General features: G+C 38.2%; 2 long non-coding RNA genes across 2 annotated transcripts; both read left to right on the top strand.

The window, feature by feature from the left end:
- The first annotated feature begins 2,149 nt into the window (after positions 1–2,149).
- LOC128079928 (uncharacterized) lies at positions 2,150–7,948 on the top strand. Its single transcript, XR_008206380.1, has 4 exons — positions 2,150–2,872; positions 5,457–5,598; positions 6,145–6,204; positions 7,646–7,948. It is a non-coding gene; the product is annotated as an uncharacterized LOC128079928 (long non-coding RNA).
- A 4,150-nt stretch (positions 7,949–12,098) lies between these two features.
- LOC128079927 (uncharacterized) lies at positions 12,099–18,972 on the top strand. Its single transcript, XR_008206379.1, has 5 exons — positions 12,099–12,189; positions 12,763–12,916; positions 13,599–13,713; positions 18,578–18,700; positions 18,837–18,972. It is a non-coding gene; the product is annotated as an uncharacterized LOC128079927 (long non-coding RNA).
- The last annotated feature ends 1,757 nt before the right edge of the window (positions 18,973–20,729 follow it).

The following is a 20,729-nucleotide window of genomic DNA, read 5'->3' as shown; positions in this document are numbered from 1 at the left end:
CAGGACAAGTCACCTCTCAAGCCAAGAATGTTTCAATTCAGGTGCATGGAGCCAGACACGCACTTCTTTGAGCTGCATTTGCCAAGGTTTGGCACTTACATTTCTGTCTGATTTTTTTGCCTCCAGTTTCAGCTTTTCCTATTCTTACATTTGCATATGAAATGTACTCTAGGGTTTGCTGCTCTCCTGTACCTTGGGTTTACAGTGGCCCAGAAAGAGTGTAAAAGAGGCTTTCTTGGCATAACAGATCATCTAAACTGTGCTGCCAGAGCTGACCCACCAGTGACAGATACGCACGAGGTATTTGTGTCTTTACATGTTTAGCCATAACTTCAGAACATCTTTGTTTCTCTGCCCCTAAGAGAAAGGAATGTGGGCTTGCCATGCCTTGACACCGATTCCTATTTCTGAAAGACTCCCAGGAGGAAATGAAGTCAAGAGAAGTAGGGATAGGGTAAAGTATGAAGTGTTGTAAAAGGATGGCAGCAGTTGTTGGAGAAGGCTTTATTTTAACATATCAGTGAATTATGAATTGCAATTTCATCTTCTCTTTATTCCCGAGTTAAAAGCGGAAGTCTAATTTTCTATTGATACAAAAGTCTTATGTATAATGTTCTATATCAGATAGTAGGCATTGGGTTGGAGAGCATGTCTCAGTAACAACTTGCTGTGCCCATAGAAATAGTAAAGGATACATGATCACATCCCTTATGGGTAAGATTGTAATGTACAAAGAATACTGAAGATAGGGCATTGAAAAAAACAAATACAAAAGAAACTGCTTCTGGAGACCTTATGTGAAATAACAGTTAACTCTACTGTTCAACAGAAATCCCTCTGGCAGGTTGTTTAAACTGCAGTCTCTTATCCAACAGTAGAACTGTTAGAGGAAAAAAAGAGCGTTGAGAAGGACAAGGGTTTGGGGTTTTTCTGCCATGTCAAGACTGCAGAGCTTCATCTTAGCAACTTACTGTTGTCATCAGGCAAACAAATAAGTAAAACCTACCTTGTGTACCTGGAAAGCTGAAAAAGAGTTCATCATTGCTAGTCACACAGGAAAGGAGGGATTGGCATGTGCAGAAGAATTACTGGTCAGCTGGATTTTCAAACTTCAAGAAAAAGCTGGGCTTGCATTTTGAGTAAGGTTTCTTCTTTTAACTCAGCAATGTCCTTATTGCAAATTTATTTTGGCATGCTGCTCAATAAGTAATATGATTCTTGTCTGTGAGAGTTTATATAAAATATCCTGCATTCCTGAGCACCCAACACTGACTGGCTTTAATGCAGGTTTGTGTTATACCTGCACTTCATGATTGAACTTCATTGTGAGTACCTAAATTTAGCTACTGTACAGCACTCCTGAGGGAAAGAAAATCTACCCAAATAATACATACCCAGATAACACATTCCCAACAAATGCTGCTAGTGTGAAGCACTGTGTTTATTGAATAACTTAGCAGGACAGACCAGATCAGTGCTAGCTACAAAAAAGTACAGCTCTGTAAATTATATGCTACTCTAAGCAACAAGATGGTGTGTTGCATCTCTATGCCATCATTCTATCTTGGATGTTACGATCATATCTGCCAACTGTAGTACAGTCAGAAATTGGGGGAAAAAAAATTAGGTATAACAAAAGGTCTTGTGGTTGTATTTAACCAACCCCAAAAATCAGATGTATTTACAATTAAATATCAGGCAAAAGTATTTCTCAAATTTAAGATTTAGTGGGCTCTTAAAACATGTTAACAACAATAAATTCTAGTCACGAGGCTCAAAATACACTTAATTTTATTCAGGAATCGCATTGTGAGTCATGCTTATCATTGAATTATAAATGAGATGGATGTGAACTCCTGAAAGGCCCACCACAATGTGACGAAATGCACATGCATGGAGATGCTAGATGAGCTTTCTAAGAACTGCATATAAAAATTCAATTTCTGATATTCTATGAGATGAGAAGTTTTTTTTTCTCTTTGCAAAAATTGTAATGTGAATATTTGAATTTGAGTCAAATCCAGGTACTATGCCAACACGGATATCTTTAATGGTCTCAGTTTTTTAATTCCTATCTATATGATTTCAGGAGGAAAAGTGTCACATGGCAATTCAGTGTTAGTAGTAAACAGATAAGGGTAACCTGGAACAAGTTATTGAAAGTTATATCCATGTTGGAATGTATTCCTTTTATTTTGCGTGACTTATAAAGGGAAGAATAAACAAAATTACATTTATCATTTTGCACCCAAGTGGTTTCTACGATTGAAAATGCGCTCACAGAATGACATGGCATGATTTTACTCCTTTCTAAGTAAGTAGTTACACAGTCCTCTATTTGCACCTTTTCTCTGATTGTCAACTGCAGACCCAAAAATGCAGGCTCTGATTATTGTTATTGTGCAAAAGAGACTGCTGAGCACAGGAATGCAAGTTCAAATAATGGAAATAGTCTGTATCCATCTTTTGTCTTTTTGTATGTCATTTCTTTCAGGTTCTCTTCTTGACAGAGTAGAAAGAGCTTATTATCAATTAACAGTGATGTATTTTGTTATGCTGTATTTCAGTGCATACATCAAAAGACCAATAATAGAACCTGAAGGTTCTGGTCAATAATGTGATGGAAACAACTGTTACATTTCCCTGACTACCTTTTCACTTACATATAATTTGTGTTTGTTTCTGGAAGGTGAGGTCTGGGTTTGATAACATCCATGGCCAACCCATGCAAAATAAGAAACAGCAGACAAGAGCGTACTTTGACGAGCAAAATATTTGGGTGAATTTCCTCCTGTATATTTGGAGAAGCTCAGGACTTGGAATTCTCTGAAGCACAAACTAGCTCTTCTTCCTCTCCCCAGAGAACCCGTGAGTAAGTGGTGTGCAAAAGTTGTAGTTATATTCAGGTGTTTAATCCACAGTATGTTGGGCCACATGGCACTTCCCTGTGCTTATGTCTTGTCTTGGATAAGCTATGTGAAAAATTAACTTAAACCGTGGGAGTCCTTGAACATACCTATAGCACTCTGAAAAATGTGTTTTCCAAAAGGGCTGGGGGAGAGCATGCTGCCAATGACTGCCTGTGGATCACATAACCACCTTGGCCAGCGGGCCAAGCTCCAGGGCACCCAGGCCAGACAAGATTTCCTGAGCTGTGAAATAATTCTTTTGTAATCTCATCAAACCCTGCAGCATGAATCTGCTCTTCATGGGCAGTCTGCAGGCTGCTCTTACTGGAGTGTGAAGCCCACAATCACTGAGGGGCTGCACAGGACTGCGCATCCTCCTGCCCACATCAGGCAAAACTGATCCCTCCAGTCCATGAGCTTGCTAATACAGAAACCTTCCTGACTACTCAGACTTACATTTCAAGCGGAAATCTCTCTTAACAGAGCAAGGTTACTATGTCAGGCTGTGTCCCAAAACAATAAGGGTTGCCAGGAAAAAATTATAGATAATTCTCTCATCCGGAGAACCACGTGTTCCATGCAAATAAAAGCAAATAATCTCACTTGTCATTGAGCAAAACAAAGCATTTGAAGCTAATTCAGGAATTTTCATTCCATCAAAATGCAAGCTTTGCTGATCTACTTACCTGTGTAGTGCTTACCCATAGACACATAAATACATTAGCATTGCCATGACTCCAGATGTAACAAACGTATCCTGATAGAGATATATTGGAGGTCAGTGGAAATCAGCACTGAATCCAGATTTCCCAGTTCACTTTGAAATAACTTTCTGAATAGATGTGCCAAGAGTGGGAATTCTTGGATCATTTGTGGAAAACTGCCTCTGTGCTATTTAACAAGAAGCCCTGCTTTTCATTCTGTGACTCTTTCCTGGCTGTGGTACAACTTCTCAACCTACTACTTTTATCATCTTCAGTCATTTTTCAGTGCAGATGCTTTTATATCTGAGATATGAAAGAAGAGCAATTTAAAAAGCAAAGGATGTTCTTTCAGAAGACGCATCAACAATGCCTGTTCCCTTCAAGAAGCTCAAAGCATTTCACTACCTTTAAATTGCAATGCTTTTTATCTGTCACCCTACCTGTCATTATCTCATTTTTGGGCTTTGTATGTTGTTAGTAACACATGCTCATTTGCCTGATTAGCACCAGGCTTTAATTTCTTTTAATAAGTATGCTTTAGAGTCAGGATGATCTTTATCAAGCTGAATAATTTAACTTTGCCGTGTAGAATTAATTGAGATGAAGACTGTCAAATGAAATGTAAAAAATAATCAGTAGTTCTCATTAGGAGATAATAACAAGATATTTTTTTGTTTATCACCGTTGTTTTGGCCCCAGAGTCAAATTTTATTATTTATTTAATGTTCATTTAAGTACATTTGATCTCATCTGGCACCGTGCAAATAATTAAAATCCTTAACCCTCTTTTGATGGCCAATAATCAAGAGCACAAAATAAATACTAAGAAAGAGATTTAAGAATAGATTGCTAATTTAAGCACACAATAAATATGTAACAACTGAGGAATGAGCTGAGGCAGTCACTGTTAGAAATCAGTTATCATCTCCAAGAACATACTGAGTAGTCCTAATACAATGTGGAGAGGTTTGAAAAAGGAATTAAGAGGAAAAAGGGAGGGCCAGGGTAGCTGTAGTCATTAAAGAAGACTGCTTTCTGTTCCCCTTCAAGAATCTCCTACTTTGGGGATCATAACATCACCTAATCGTGTTCAAGTCTTTGCCTGCTCTCTGCACATCAAAATACTATGCACTGTGTTGCCTAGCACACTGCCTATGTGTCCATACTGAATGTACCTATTGTAGCATCTAGAACTTCTTACTAAGGGCCGGTGGAATGTGTGTAGGCAACAAGGCTGTGTGACTGATGTAGAGGTCAATTGGAATGTGTTACAAACTGGGACCTAGGGAAGCATTTTAAATGCACAAGGACCGCTCCAAAAGTAATACCTTCTTTTTTATGGTGTCAGCCGATGGCTTCAGAAGCTGATGGTGGTGGTATGGCAGTAAAGGCTGAACCTTCCCACCAATATTCCATTACATGCTGTTGCTACATGACAGATGGCAACAGCAGGGCAGCCTGACAGAGTAGGATCTGACATAGAAGTGCATATCAAGCAGAAGTGTGACGTTGAATTCCCTCATGTGAAAAAAATGTTGCTGAGTGTTGATGGAGATCGTGGATGTGAGTGCAATGTGAGGTGGTGGGTGGTGCAGTTCAGCAGTTGTAACGGTGACAGCGAGTCACCTTCCCTGGTGCAGATTCTTACAAGCACAGCATGCAGGCTCTTGTTCATCACTGACACAAATGCATAGCTAATAGTGATGTCTGTACTGTGGAGTAGTGCTCTAGCTGAGAATTTGCTCTATCAAATAATGTTATAGTGCTCTTAGTATCTGTTGTAGTTTCTGTGGAAAAAAAAAGGAGGCATTACTCTTAAATCAACATATGCCATTCTTTTCAGCGTTTCCATTAATGAGTATAAAAGTGAAGACTGGATAAATTGGCGAAATATCTTAAGTAAACCACATGAAATTGAATGCAAAAATACAAATTATGATGTATGGATGGAAAAATATCACGTACAAATATAAAGAAGTGACCATGTAAGTAGGCAATAATGTCATGTAGAATGGAAAGGAAATTTTAATTTGGGTCCAAAAATGAGTCAACAATGTAATACTATTACAAAAAGAAATAAATAATTCTGGATGTTTGTGCATTTGTTAGGTTGTATACATATCTATTTGCAATATTGTAGAAACTCATTGGGAACATGATATATAAAATTTAAGGTAAAAGAATGGTAAGAGGAGAATGTAAGGCCAATAGAAAAACTGGAGGATTTCAATTTGTTATGTAGAGGATAGAAGACTTGGTCAAACTTTTCTCTTTTGAAAAACCTGGTGGGGAGGAGTATGGTTCTGGCTCATCCTATCCCTGCTAGGGATAGTGTGGGGAATAGTTTGGTTAATGTGCAGCAACAGGATTTTGATATCTGGAAGAGCTGATATGCCAAAACAGACAGCTATTCAAGGTGGCTATGAAGTCTTCTCCCTTGGAGATTTTTAAGAGTAGGGCAGTTAAATATCTCCCATACTGGGAAAACTTCTCAATGATTTCCTTCTGTCCATGTTTCTGTTTTCTTCCAGAGTATTTACAGAGCATGGAGAAAGGCAGTGGAGAGTCATAAGGAGGGCATTTGCGTCAAGGTATTGCCTCAGCCAAGGAGACCCAAAGCATTCTCATAGTTTTAAGGTGATAAGACGTGGGTTAAAACAGGGAACTTATGAATACATTTGATGATTGCATGCTATATTTATTTATTTATTTTCACTATATGGATTTTATTCTGACTAGAGGCTATACAGTATGTTATGTTACCCATCAGACTTGGCTCCACAGTCAAGCTTAAAGAACAGTTTTGATCTTGCCAATTTGTTCAGCCTACAGTCACTCAGCCCACAACATATTGTCAGCTCTGCTGAAAAGAGCCAAATAAGACTTTACCATAATGTTTCCTCCCTGCTTCCCCACAAAAGACAGTACATTTCTTGAAACAGATTGGGCAGAAGTTCTTGTGGTACTTGGCCAAGAGCTCTGTTAATATTTCATGGGCTCAAAAGAAGCAGCCTGGTCATGTTAACTGTTGAGTGCTGAAGGGGAGCCAGGAAGAGAACAATTCTTTCTCATGGAGTTACAGGGACGCTCTGCTCATAATATATCTATATTTTTATGAGCTACAGCAAACTGTGAACACAGGAGGAAATGTAATTTCCCCTATAATGCTGTGCTGAAGAGAAACAACATGTCCTAAGATCACAGAATAAGGGCTACTGAGCTGCACATGAGGAATAAAATCCTCCACAGGCACCCATGCTGCACATGGCAACATCGTCCAATGCAAACTGAGAAGAACGTTCTTCAGAAGTGTTCTCAGGATGATCCTCAAAACTTTGTAGAAAGATGCATTTCAAGATGAGATTGCTCTCAGCAGTTGCCAGCAACAGAACAGAAACACCAGAAAAAGTTATGAGGCATAACAGTAGAAGTGTATTCCTAAATACTCTTAAAAGATCTCCTCACCTTACGTGTTTCAGTGTACCTGAAGAGAACCATAGGAAGCCAACTGGTACCAGGATGCCACACATTAGACCCTGATCATAGAATCATAGAATGGCTTGGATTGGAAGGGACCTCAAGGATTATGAATTTCCAACTCCGCTGCCACAGGCAGGGCCACCAGCCTCCTTATCTAATACTAGGCCAGGTTGCCCAGAATCCCATCCAACCTGGCCGCTTTATGTACCTTCCACGTAGACTGGGATGGGTGTTTTTTTATTCTGAAAGAATACAAATCATGGCACTTTCCACATTTTGCAGGTGATTTTGCTGTGATGCATTAGCATAACAGAGTGCCCACAGCATCATTTTATGTAAGAAGGCAAGCACAATGAATGAGTTAATGATACAGCAGAGAGTCTGCATCTGGCTACTTCGCCATGCTGGTGATGAACAGAAGATCAGGAAGTGGTGAAAAAGCATGATGTTAAAGAGCAAGAGCAGAACCATCATACAGACCCAGACCATTCTTAAAACTTTAAAATTAGAGATATAATCATAATAGAAACTTCATGTTCTAACTTAATTTAGGTTCTCAGGAAGAATTGCAGATGCTTTCATTCCACAAAGCATGTTGCCTGGACAAGTGTTCAGGAATTTTTTGCCTGCTGGCCATGACAACGCATGAAGCTGGTAAGGTTTATGTATTGCGGCCAGGCAACAGAACAACTTCTCTGTCTCTCTCTCTCCATCTTTCTCTCTTCCTTTCCCTCTTCCCAGTCTCATTCCCACTGGGCATTTCTTTTGAGTTTTGCTGCCAGATTTCTCTCCTGCCAGGCATTCTGCTTGTACATTTCCAGAGCACTCTCTTTTCTTCTAAGTGCTGGCTTTTCTTTCTTCTCCTTTTCCTCCTTCACTTGTACAGAAATCTACTGAAAAAAATATACACATATATTTTTCTTTTGTTTCTATTGCCATTTTGTGCAGCTATTGCCTACAGGTTTTTGTAAATAGAATTTCGGCTAATGCATGTGTGATATTTCCGTTGGTCTGACACTTTGCTTCCCAATTACTCGTTGCTTTGATTGGTGCTGATTGTCTTTCAGAGCAAATGTTGATGCAATCTGTGCTTCCAGGTAACTAGCAAAAAGCCTCACCAAACAGAAAATCTGAGTATTTTGATTCTGTAGAAGCACAAAGCTGTGAAATGATTTGAATGTTTTCAAACTGTTTATTAAAATTAAATTCCCTTACATGAACTGCACAAGTTTTTATTTTAGTGGAGGAAAAAGAAAGATTTGTGGAGTGAAATTTTCTGCAGTATTATATTCTGCTGCTTTTAAAAAATGCACTGAGGACTTTGAAGTATTGTGTTAAGTGAAGAACAAGCTTAGCACGAGAAATGGTGTTTGCTCTGTAAATGCTGATATGTGTATTTTAACACCAAGTAAGTATTATCAAAATAATTCCTATTGGTTGCTGAAAACAACTTTTTCTGTATTTAAGAATGTTTTGTATTCTTTTATATACCTAGGATGAGGAATTACCTGAGTACAAGAGGTTTTTCTGGGAATGCATCCAAGAAATGCTAGCGGAGGCTTTATAGTTAATCAGTTTGTCAAAAGCAAGACTTTTTCAGCATGCAGCATCATTCACTTAATTTTTCATTAAGACTTTTAATGTAAGTGCCATTGAAGCAAGCAGCTGTGATGTGGAAATGTTTGTTTATGCAAGATCACTTGAAAGTTCTAACTTTTCATCTGTGCAACAAGCTGAACTACAGATCCTGAGCACTGCTGAGCAGCATCACCCACAACAGCCACACACTCACTACAATCTTCCTTAAAGTTTGTTCTCCGTCTGTACATCATAACAGAAGTGTTACTCATAAAGGATTTAAAGTCTCCAAGCATATGCAGACACTTCCACCATTAAAGTGGATTCAGGTGCTTGGCATGACTGTCTTCAGGCAGATTTCCTTTAAATAATTGATAGCTGCCGTCCCATTGCCCCACAGTAATGTATCTGGATGTGCTCTCTTTGCATTTACGGGGGGGTTCATACAAATTGCTGGCTGACAGAACGTGTGGTATGGATCTCTCACTTTATTTTATTAACATGATCCATTTTCACTTTCTCAGATGACAAACTGTGCGAAATGAGCTTTCTTGCACCTACTTTAATATGATGAGAAATGTGTATGTCAGCCACAGCTGTCCTGAAAATGCTGTAAAACTTTCAGTGGTGTGAGGCACTTGGATTTGATTGCCAGAAGATGTTGAGTGAAAAATGGAGAGAGACACATTTGAAATTAATCTTTCCAATATTTAATTGTGAAGAACTGAGTTGCATTTTGATGTATCTGTTTTCTTAAGAGATAGCCATAGCTCTCCTCTGTGGTGTCACTATCAAAATCTTGCCACTGGTCAAAGTCAATATGCTGCAAGCATCGAACCAAGAACTTTCCATTAGGTGAGTTAGTCTGTTATGACTTTGGTCAAACCTACCTATTTAATACAGTAAACCTCATTAATCATGTAGTGAAAACGTTATAGAAGAAAGCCTTCCTTTCTCCCCTTTTCTCTGGTGTTATATTCACCATTTTGAAGTCCCTCAGAGTCCTCAGAGTAGTGGTTTTGAGTTTTCTTGAAAGGAAGAGGAAGTTCACAATGATGATGTGAGCATACTGAGAACAAACAAATGTATTGTTGTTTTTGGTTTTTTTTTTCTGTGATGAGTACCAATTCATTTACCAGCCTTTCCCAAGTATGGTTTCCTATAAACAAAAAACTATAAGCTAAAACAAAAGATATGAGGAAATAAGCAATGACCTGGCAGTCAAGAGACTTCAAATCGCAGTCATTCATCTTCTCTTTCACATCAGTAGATGGTCAGATTTTTGTGAAGATGAAGGAGAGTTAGGGCTATGATATCTTCAGGTGGTCACCTATTTCAGACTTTTGGTTCAAATATATTCCAGAATTCCTGACATATTTATCAACCTCGTGTGAAACTGTTTTATTAAAGTCTGTAGTTCCCTGAGTCCTCCTTTTTTATGTTTTATAAAGCAGGTCAGAAATTTGCCTTTTTCTTCAGACACAAACTTGTATAGTTTCTGAGACCAGACATAATAGACTTGCAGGCAATGCAAAACAATGCTCTGGTTGGGCTGAGGTCTTGCTGATATAATTCTGTGGATTTAGTACTTGGTAGTTAGTGGCTCTCCCAGCATGGCAACTCTAGTTTCTTGATAATCTTTTTATTGTTAGAAAATCAAACTGATTCATGATTTGCAAATGAAATTAACCTCTTTTCCATTCTTTCTTTCTTTCTTTTTTTTTTTTTTTTTGTTTTTGTTTTTAAGAATTGCAGTAAGTACCGTGTCTTGCTTTTCAGTTGTGATTGCAGCAGCAGAGGAAACGCACGTGATATTTTTTGTCACAAATAGCCACTGTAGGTACTGAGACTCTCTATAGGAAAAGAAAAAATTCTGTATTTTCAACATTTTGCTAGTTTCATTGATATTTACTGTTTTCAATATTGCTTTGGAAAATCTGTGTTGTAGACCTGATTGATGAAAAGAATTTGGAAAAAGTGTAATATTTCCCAGACAGTGACATATGAACATAACCTGCATACACTTGAAAGATGTGGATGCTGAAGTTGAAGAGAACTAAGTTATATCAGATTTGGTAAAAGCTAACTCTTTTTGTTGTAGGTGCGAATTATGCTCTGGAAATCTCTCCTGCAGATCTCTTTCAAAAAATCCATTATGGGTTCCATTGTTTTAAATGAGATGTTTTGTTTTCCAGAAGACTAAAAGACATATGACACAGTTTTGCAGCTCTCATGTTTGAAAGTTGCTGGTTTTGTCCAGATGCTGAACACCTGTAACCTCAGATCATTTCCATCTACTTGCATTCTCAGTCTCATCCTGTATGAGGCAGCTGTACTGGTGAGTGGAGTAGCTCCGTATCATTTCCTTAACCACAGCCAGCTCTTGCTGCCCAACAGAAAGGCGCTTCCCCCCCTAACTCTGGCAGTTTTATTTCAGCACCAAGTAGGGCCCAGTTCCTTAGGGTGCTGAATTCTTTGTATTTCTGACACTACAACATAAATGTTTTGCAGCAGCTTAATTTAAATTTAAAGAAATTGAATTCCTTTATACACTGAATCATGAAAGCAATACATTCAGTACAGTGACAGGTTCTACATTTTGCTTGCTTACCACTATTAACTTGGGATTATTTATTCTATTAAACATAATTTATAGTTTTCAGGAATGTCATTCTCAGTATGCTAAAGGCTATTGCATTTACAACAACCTAGATATGAGCATTCAAAAGTTATCCAAAGGATTTTAATACTGGATGACAGAAGATGGGCATGAGGTGCTTCCTTCCAAATGTAAGGAAGAATGCTGATTTTTATACTGACACTTCTGGCTCCATAACAGACATTTGTTCAGACAAAAGAGATAGTATATAGTCACCAATGTTGTTATTTCAGGCAGCTTAGAGAGAAGAAAAAGGAATAAATAAATATCTCATTTATTGTTGGTTTAGGTCTGCCATACTCTGCCAGCAAATGTGATCCCACACATGATCCCAGAGCATTATTTCACCACATTCATGAGGACAATGAGCTGGAAAACCTATTCTTTTGCCTTTACTGGATAATTTTGTGTCCTGATGTAAGCAATGTTGCAATTGTATTCTTATTTCATTTTGTGTGATTAAATAAGCTCTCTGATAGCATGCACATTCCAATATTGGTGAATTTTGTTCAGTCAGGACAACAGCATGTATACTTTTGGTAGCACTGAAAGCAACATGAAGGTGACCTTTGGAGAGGAAAATACTTTCTAGTTAAGGCAATGATGTTCAGGAACAAAGGAATGCATGTAGCAGATGACAGTTTCAACATTGCTTTGTACTGAGGGATGTAGTTTAGTAGACATGGTAGTGATGGGTTGGAGGTTGGAATAGATAATCTTAGTGGTCTTTTCCAAGCTTAATAATTCTATGGTCATAAGATACTTCATTTTTTTCCTTGTAGAAAGTACCACAGAGATTACTCCTGCCTAATGAGTACCATGCAGAATTGTATTGAATGTTGAACTTCAAATAAGCATGGTTTGTATTTGTTTTGAAATTTTCCCTTTGTTGTATGCATCCATTTGTTGCCTGTAGTGCCCATTTGTTGCATTGGAAAGCTGTGCAGTGTATGTGGCTTTAGTACTTTTCTCCTAGGGGAATGGCACCTAACTAAATGGCATCCATAGTGATAGCAGTTACACATCATGAAGTCTACTGGGCTTATGTCCCATTGTTTTTAGTGGGAGTAAAATTTTACTACATCCAGATTGTTGCCTCTTTTCCTATTTGTTTTTAAATGTAGCCTTTATTTCATTAAAGGCCAGAATAATTTGAAGTTATCTTTGTAGATCTTTGTTATCTTTGTAGAAGCAGATCTTTGTTTTTTCTTGTCTTCTCTCTTTCAGGGAGAATAAACCAGGGAATCAAACTAAGTTGTAGCTGATGTGCTATGCTGATGTATGGTTTGTACTGTATTTTGAAAGAAAGTGTCACATGAGACAGAGTTTTTGCTTTTAATTTCTTTTGTTTGGCAGTTGGACTACATGAACTTGAATGGTCCCTTCAAACTCAAATGACTCTGTGATTCTGTAACGCGGTTCTTTCGTGCAGGTACTAGCAGATCTTGGCAGATCTGATGTGGTCATATTAATCATCGTCCTGTAGAGCTTGTGTGTGCACAGAAGATGTGGTGCCCTTGAAAAACCCATAAGAACTGAAGGAATATTATGAAAAGGCAATATTTTGCTGGGCCAAATTTCAAAGTGTAAGTTTTGATCTTCAAAATGTATTTGCGTTTGGGGAAATACAGTTGTTCGTATGACTGGTTCTGCACAGTGCAGCAGCCTTAGTGAGGGTCAGTGGAGTCATCCTTCTGCTGGTGTTGGCTCTGAGGTGTGTCCACTCAGGACACAGTGAGGAAGAGAGAGATCATCTTAGGAGGAGTAAGAGATGCAGATGACAAGCCCATTTTAGTTATTGCTTGGCATAAGGCAGAGATGAGTCCCTTAAGGAGGTTTGTGTGTCTTGCATGAACTATGTGGGGAAAGACACATGTCATGATTACATGTCATGGCACAGTGACAAACAGATGGATGGAGAGAGACTCGGGGATGGGAAGGAAAGCATGGGGCAGTGCAGAGCTTGTAGATCAATAGTTGTGAAAAACTGTGTCAGATGTTGAAATGGAATGAATTGTATGTGACAGCAGATGAGCATCTGGTAGATGGGTTTGATCAAATGCTGAACAAGGATGGCTGCTTGTGCTCACGAAATAATTGGGAGTGGGGGAGCAAGGGTCAAGACAGGCAGCTTGGAAAGCCAGGAAAAGTAGTGATGCCATTCCTAGGATAAAGTAAGGATACTAAGAAGAAATTAGTGGTGGGAATGGAATGTAAACAACTGTCCTCAGAGCAGTCAGGAAGGCAGTCCTGGATTTCATATTGCAGGTGAGCAATCTCCGACTGGATCTGCCAAATCCTTAAGTGGGCAGGGGCAAGGAAGAGGAAATGAAGACATGTCATAACGTGGTGTTTGGCTGCCAAGTCTGTCTTTCACAATATGGTAAGCATGGATTTGCGGTGAGGAGAGGCTGCTATGTCAAGTCAACCCTCTCTGTTGATGTTTCTGAGAGAAAAGAAACTGGCTAAATACTATGTCTCTGACTTATATTCCCATTTCTTTTAGAAAAATTTCATAACCCACACCCCTAACAGAATTTGGGAGAAATAATTGCAACAGTGTATTGCTATGATGTATTGTGGAACCACAGTGGAATAATATTTTGGAACTCTAACTGTTCTACATCAGATCTAATATTGCAGCTAATCCATCAAAAATTGATCTTGAAGTCTCTCAAAAATAGCTGCTGGCAGTGTAAACGCTTATAATGAATGCTAACATTGCCTTGCTGAATACAAAAATGACACTGTTCAAGTCCCAAGAGTGGCCAAAACAGATCAATAGTTTGTGGGAAGATATCCACATTTATGCGGTGAGCACTCATCTTCACCTGTCTAATGCTGAAAAAAAGGTAGGTATCCTTAAAATAGGAACAGAGGTAACCCCACTCAGGGCAGGATCAGCTACACCTAAACCACTACAAATACACTGAAACTGGGTTCCTGCAGTTACTCCCATCACTGCACAAGGTTTTGTTTTGTTTTGTTTCGTTGTTTTTTTGGGGTTTTTTTTTTGTTGTTTTTGTTTTTTTTTGCAATGATAAATGGCATTCCCTTCATGTGCATTGCTTTTTTATACAAAACTTATTTATACAAAACTTAATGAGATCCTTTTTTTTTTTTTTTTTTTAAATTATTTTTATGAACAAAGCAAGAAGTCTGGTAGAATGAATTTTGCATCAATTCAGCAGTGAATTCCAGCACTTGAAAACAAGTAGAGATACATTTTATTTCAAGAAGCACTGCAGTAACCTAAGAGCTACTAAAAACATATATAGTTGGCTCTGCACTAACCAGTCATAGTCTTGCTGATTAAAAAAACAAAAAACAAACAACAAACACATGAGCTTTGAAGCCTGCTAATAATGTTGGCATCAGTTGTAAACATGTTTGAATTATATTTTTGTAACATGTATATACAAAAAAAGAGATCTTTGCACAAGGAATGGACAGAACAGTATATTAGCTGTGGTGATTGATTTATTTCACTTGGTTTTGGGTGATTTATTCTTGAAATATTATTCTGTTACCTTCTCCCCACTTGGCCATTGGAGCTGTTGTTTCTCCTCTGCAGGCATTTTGCTATGCTTCTCTCACTGTGTGTAGTCATAAATACAGTACTCAAGTCCCCATGTTTCACATACAAAGCCAAAAAAGAGAAGAGAATATCAGGATGATGATGATGATGATTATTATTATTATTATTTTCTGTAACAATTGAATTCTGGAAGAAACTGAAGTTACTTAAGCAAAGTGGATTCTCTGAGCCATTTGGGAGATAGCTAAACATCAGTGAAAATGATATAGAAAAAGAACAATTCTGCAAAATGAAGTGTAGGAATTGGATAATGCAAGCGATGGTTTCTAACAAGGTCCTTACTATCTATTCTTTGTGTAGAGACAGAATGCCTAGTTAATAGCTCCATAGAGAAAGGAACTTCAGCATTTGCAGAATCTCAGCGACTAACAGTTACAATTTTAAAGCTATTATTTCACTATTAAGGATTTTACTTGACATGGAGATGGAATGCTTTTGTTGAGTAACAAACATGCATGGAATATCTGCATGAAGCACTCAGGTGCTTGGGTAGTGGCTTTGAATCGTTTATCCTCTGACAACAACCTCTTTCCTCAGAGGACATTTTGGTCAAGTTGCAAGAACTACTGCCATTGAAGTAGCATGAACAGGATTTTAAGAACTGAGATTAGGTAGCCTTTGCAGGTGGAGCTGGTTTTTTTCTGCACATTAATATGGGATTCTCAACAGAAGCCTGCCTCTGGCCATGATTTTTGGCATGCTTCCCAGTGGAGCTTTCTGTTTCTTAAGGAGTCATTTAGGTACTTCTGTATTAGAGCTCATACAAGACAAGAGGTGATAAGGAAGGAAATGAGTAACCCCTGGCAAATATGCATTTTTATTATTAATCTTTCTCATTCTTTTTGTCAAAGCTTTCAAAAGCATTTCAGAGTTGTTACAATACACGAGTCGTTAATTGTCTGCAAGTCTGTGATTCATGAGTAAGCATGACAGTAATAGCTATTTGATAATATTTTCATAGTTTGAGAGTTCAAGACTAAGGTTTTTCATTACCACCTATGTTACTGTGATTTAAAGAATGTTGTAAGATCGTTGCTTCATTTAACCTTTGAGCTGCCAAGTAGATAAGGATGAAATGGATGATGCAAGAACCAGACTTAAAATTGTAGAGCAGCAATTTAGAAACAATAGAGAACAATCTAGAGCATGCTAAATGCTTGCTTTTTTGGTTGTTAAAGAGAGGAGAACTATCTAGGAGTTACAGATGTCATCAGCTTTTGTCCAACAGCTATCCAGGACTGTATCCAACTTAAAAAGGATAGAGTGGTTTAAATTATCTGTGAATAATGCAAGGTTTGGGATTAGCTCTGTAACACTGGAGGACTAATTCTGCCACCTGCTTTATCTTTACAAACTCTTTTTTTTTCTTTTTCTTTTTTTTTAAATACAGATTTCTCATCTGAATAATTTAAACCCCCATATTATGTCTGAGTAAAAGTAGCAGGTGGAAATGTGAATTGAAGTAATTATGCCTAATACAGTTTAATGACAAATTTTTGTGTAGTCATGAGGGAAAAAAAGGAACAGAATAGTTGGCAAGTGGCATGCAGGAAATTTGATGACCAGACATTTGTCTTGTGGAAGTGAAACAAGCCCTCCATTTACCATAGAGGATAATCAGAGTATCAACAGTTGAAGTGATACCTTATGGCAGATTGCATCAGTGCACTGTATATGGCCCTGATTTGTAAATCCAGAAACATTTGCTTACCTTTTAAAAAGCATGAGAAAGCTCGGATGTAACTGAAACTTCAGCATATTTTACTAAGGAGGGAAAAAAAAAAAAAAAGAAAGAAAGAAAATAGATTAAACCCCACTTGAAGCAGTGGAAGTTGCTGCAACTCTCAGTTCTGGTTTCCTATCTGAAGTGTAAGGTGTGTTCTAGGAAAAAAATGCATTAAGAGTTGTGATGGCAAGTTCTAAACCCCAGTAATTTTTTAATGTTGATTTTGGATCACATTTTGTCCTCTAAGGCTGACAAGGTCTTGAAGAGTCACAGACCTCTCAGCTAACACCCTGGCAAGTAGACAATGCAGAAATGAGCTCTGAAATATATTCAGCTCCTGAGTAATTAATTTATAGTGACAGGGATTTTTCTGAATGGGCTCTCGGGGCAAGGTATCCCCCCACATTATCCTTCTATATAGTGCCTATCTATTTCTTCATGCTCTGTTTCTTGCATCCCTAAGGACATGCTCTTGCCTTTTTTTTGTGCGACGAAGAGAGGCTGTGGATGCCCCATCCCTGAAGAAGCTCAAGGCCACGTTAGATGAGGCCCTGGGACCCCTGATCTAGTGGTTGGCAGCCCTGTCCTTGGCAGAGAGTTGCGACTCAGTAATCTTTGAGGTCTCATCCAAGCTAAGCCTTCCTATGATTCTATGATATTTTCTTTACTGTTACTTCTCTTTATTAGACCGTTCCAACATAGAAATTGCACCTGCTTAAATATCTTTAAAACTACCTCTGCAAATACTTAAATCCATTACAGATGCACTTGATTATTAAGGAGTGAAACAATCTGTCTTGGTGTTCTCAAAAATCTCAACATCGCTTTTTCACCTGCTCATGTGGTACCCAGCTGTGGCTCGTTGGCCTCTTGTCCGCCTTGAGTATGCTATTGTTGTTCAGATATGAGATTTCCATTCCTGCAAGGCTCCTATGTCAGTCCTAAGTTGGCCCCTCTATATTCTTCCAGGGAATGCAGAGATTTTGATGGGATGGGAGGGGTTGTTAGCTGTTCTATGTGCTCTAAAGCATAAGTGCATATTGTAAAGAAAACATAGCTACTAAGGGAGCAAAGTGGTTAGGATGAAAACTTCTAATAACTTTGGAAGTAGTGTCTTTACATGTTTTGCATTATAGTTCAGTGTGCTAACACTTGGCCACAGTGCTGTGCATCTCCTAATGCATCAGAATTATTAGAACATCTGGCCTAAATAGCTTCATGCTGATACACTGAGAAAATCCACAGAGGATTCAGTCCTTTTTAAATGATTTCATTTTATATCTAGGATAGTAGATTGCATTATAGTTATATTTATGCCAATATATTGGCGGAGGAAAATGTTTCTTTTTTCTCTCGGTCTCCAAGTTCCTACAGGACACATCTGTGCTTCTTCATGAAGACACGCATTCTGACCTGTCTCCCAAGGCTGGGTAGAAGGAGGGTGCCTTTTCCCTATGCACAGCCCACCTGAAACCTGCCAAAAATAATAGACCTCTCCATATCCAGCAGTAATCCTTTAAAAGAAAGTCATTTCTGCTACACTTCTCTACTGTGTAATGATGCAAGCTGATCCCATCCAGTATCATAAGAGACTGCTGCTTTCCAGAACTTCCCCAGATCTCTGAAAAGCTTGCATGCCATGTTGTTGCTGCCATATTCCAGCTACAGGAAGGTAGAGCCATGGTTAGATTCAATACTCTGGTTTCTCTTGAGATAGTATAAATCTTTCTATGATTCAATGCACTGTGCACAATTACTCAGAAATTACATTAGGAGTGCAGTGTGTAAATGGGAATACAGCTGTACAAAGCATGGATAATGGGGTTATAATGGTTAGAATTGCTTAAAATACTATGTAAAATCTTTCATATTGAAGAAATAATTGTTTAGTTGTCAAAATTCATTTTTTCCTCTCCTTTTTAGAATCCATATGACAAATGTCCCTGTTGTAGCCAACTCACATGGATGGAAAGGTTGGATGCACTACAGAGGCATACTTCTGATAGCTGTCTGCAGTGTCTTCCACAAGTTGAAGTATACATGATGGTGAGAACCACTGAAGGAGTTAATGGAATTTCTTCTTATTATTTTTATTATAGGAAGAAGTAATAATAGTGATTGTGGATTTGAGGGTGTTCTTATTATTTTATTTATTTATTTATTTTAAATTCTGATTTAAAAGAAGAAGGAAGAAAGTTTTGCCTGGAGACAAAATGCCAGGGGAAATATTGGACAATATATGTCTGCATTAGATATTAGGTAAGTAGTAGAGCTGGACATGTTTAGTTGGCATTCCAGATACTTTCAAGCTTAAGTCTCTACACATGCTGTTAATTGATGTGTTTTCTAGCATTCAGATATACCATGTGTCAGTGAGAATAAATTTCTTTTTTTTTTTTGGACTTGCATCAATTTAGATGCACTTTTCTCCACCATGTGTAGTACTGAAACCAGTCCAGTATTTCAGAAATGCATAGTGCTAGGTAAAAGGTTCACACTGGTTAAGGAAATATTCATGAAATTAAAAATGTATCTTTCTGAGAAATCTGAATGTATTGAACTAATTTTTCAAGGGATGCATTGTCATCTCATGGACAAAATTCTATCTGAAAGATCCCAGGATGATGCTTGAAAGCACTCACTTGTAGCTCACTTCTAGCAGCCATAATTTCAGGCAATTTTCTGAGATATTTTCAGATGAAGAAGGATGAATGATTCAGGCTATTACAAGGACTAATTTGCTGTTTTGTTAGAAATATTTATTAAGACTTGGTTTGGTTTTATGTTTTGTTTATTTGTGTTTTTTTTTCTTTGTTGTTTGTTTGCTTGTTTTTTTGTTTGTTTGTTTTTTACTATTCTGCAGGTCCCTGCTGAAATTGTTGCAGAGCTCATCTGCAGTGTTCTTGAAAATACTTGATGAATTTTACCTTTTTTGCAGGTGGAAATAAGATAGGATTGTCAGTAGATTTAATTAGTTATCTATCAGTAAAATAGTTTGTGGATATTAATTTAGAAAATATCGAATGCCAAATTAAATAATACTTAGATGATAGGATCTTCCTCAAAGAGACACTTTTAAAAATATTTTGTGTCATGAAACAGAAGTGTGGTGTTGAGAAATAACCTGAATATCACATTTCCTTTGCTGATATTTGTTTACCCTATAGCACCAAGTTACTCAGAACTGATGGGAAAAAGTCTTTTTCTTCAGGTCTAACTGTTAGAGTCCTGCTATCCCAAAGCAGGTTTCTTGGAGAAAAGCGACAATCATGCCACAATTCTCAGGGCAGCACAGCGCTGAGATAGGTTGCCCACATAGCTCCTCCACACTCATGTTAAGGGACACGTGCTCCCTACCAGAAAGAACATTTGTGCTGTGAATAGTACCAGGTGACTGTGATATTTGGCAGGTTGCAGTGAGTAACGGCGGTGTGCCTTTAGGTGGCATTTCTGCTGGGAAGTCTGAAGACACCTCAAGATAGGTGTTACTTCTGTTGTACAACTGGCAAGAGTAAATCCCTGGGAGTTGAAGTGGTGATGCATTGGCACAGGCTGCTCAGGGAGGTGATGGAGTCACCCTCCCTGGAGATGTTCATGAAACATGGAGAGATGGCACTGAGGGACAGGAGTTAGTGGGCAAATATTGGTGGTAGGTGGATGGTTGGACCAGATGATCTTGGAAGTTTTTTTCGACCTTAATGATTCTATGATTCTGTGGTAAATTTACATACAGCACATTATACACCAAACTCCCCCAGCTCTCAGCCTGTGACAACAGTAACATAGTTTCCTCTAGTCTTAAGATGAACAGAAGTTCCCAAGCCTTTTCATTAATTATGAAAGGTATAAATGCTTTCAATCACATGGTTGTTTTTCACTGATGCAGAGCTATTCTGGGATGTGAGTTCACAGGGAGAAAAGATGGCTGAGGTGAGAAATGTTGAAACAGCTGAGCAAACCACACAAACACTTGAAATTACTGCAGCATTTGTAAGTTTATAGAAGCCTCAAAACTGTATTAGCCAGTGTAGTAATTTTACAAAGGAAATAGGGGAAGATGAGAGTTTATTAATTC

Source organism: Tympanuchus pallidicinctus, unplaced genomic scaffold, assembly GCF_026119805.1.
Source record: "Tympanuchus pallidicinctus isolate F22 unplaced genomic scaffold, pur_lepc_1.0 scaffold2, whole genome shotgun sequence".
In the NCBI taxonomy this organism is placed as follows: Eukaryota; Metazoa; Chordata; class Aves; order Galliformes; family Phasianidae; genus Tympanuchus; species Tympanuchus pallidicinctus.
The sequence above is the reverse complement of the archived record's forward strand: the minus strand, read 5'-3'. Positions and strand labels throughout refer to the sequence as shown.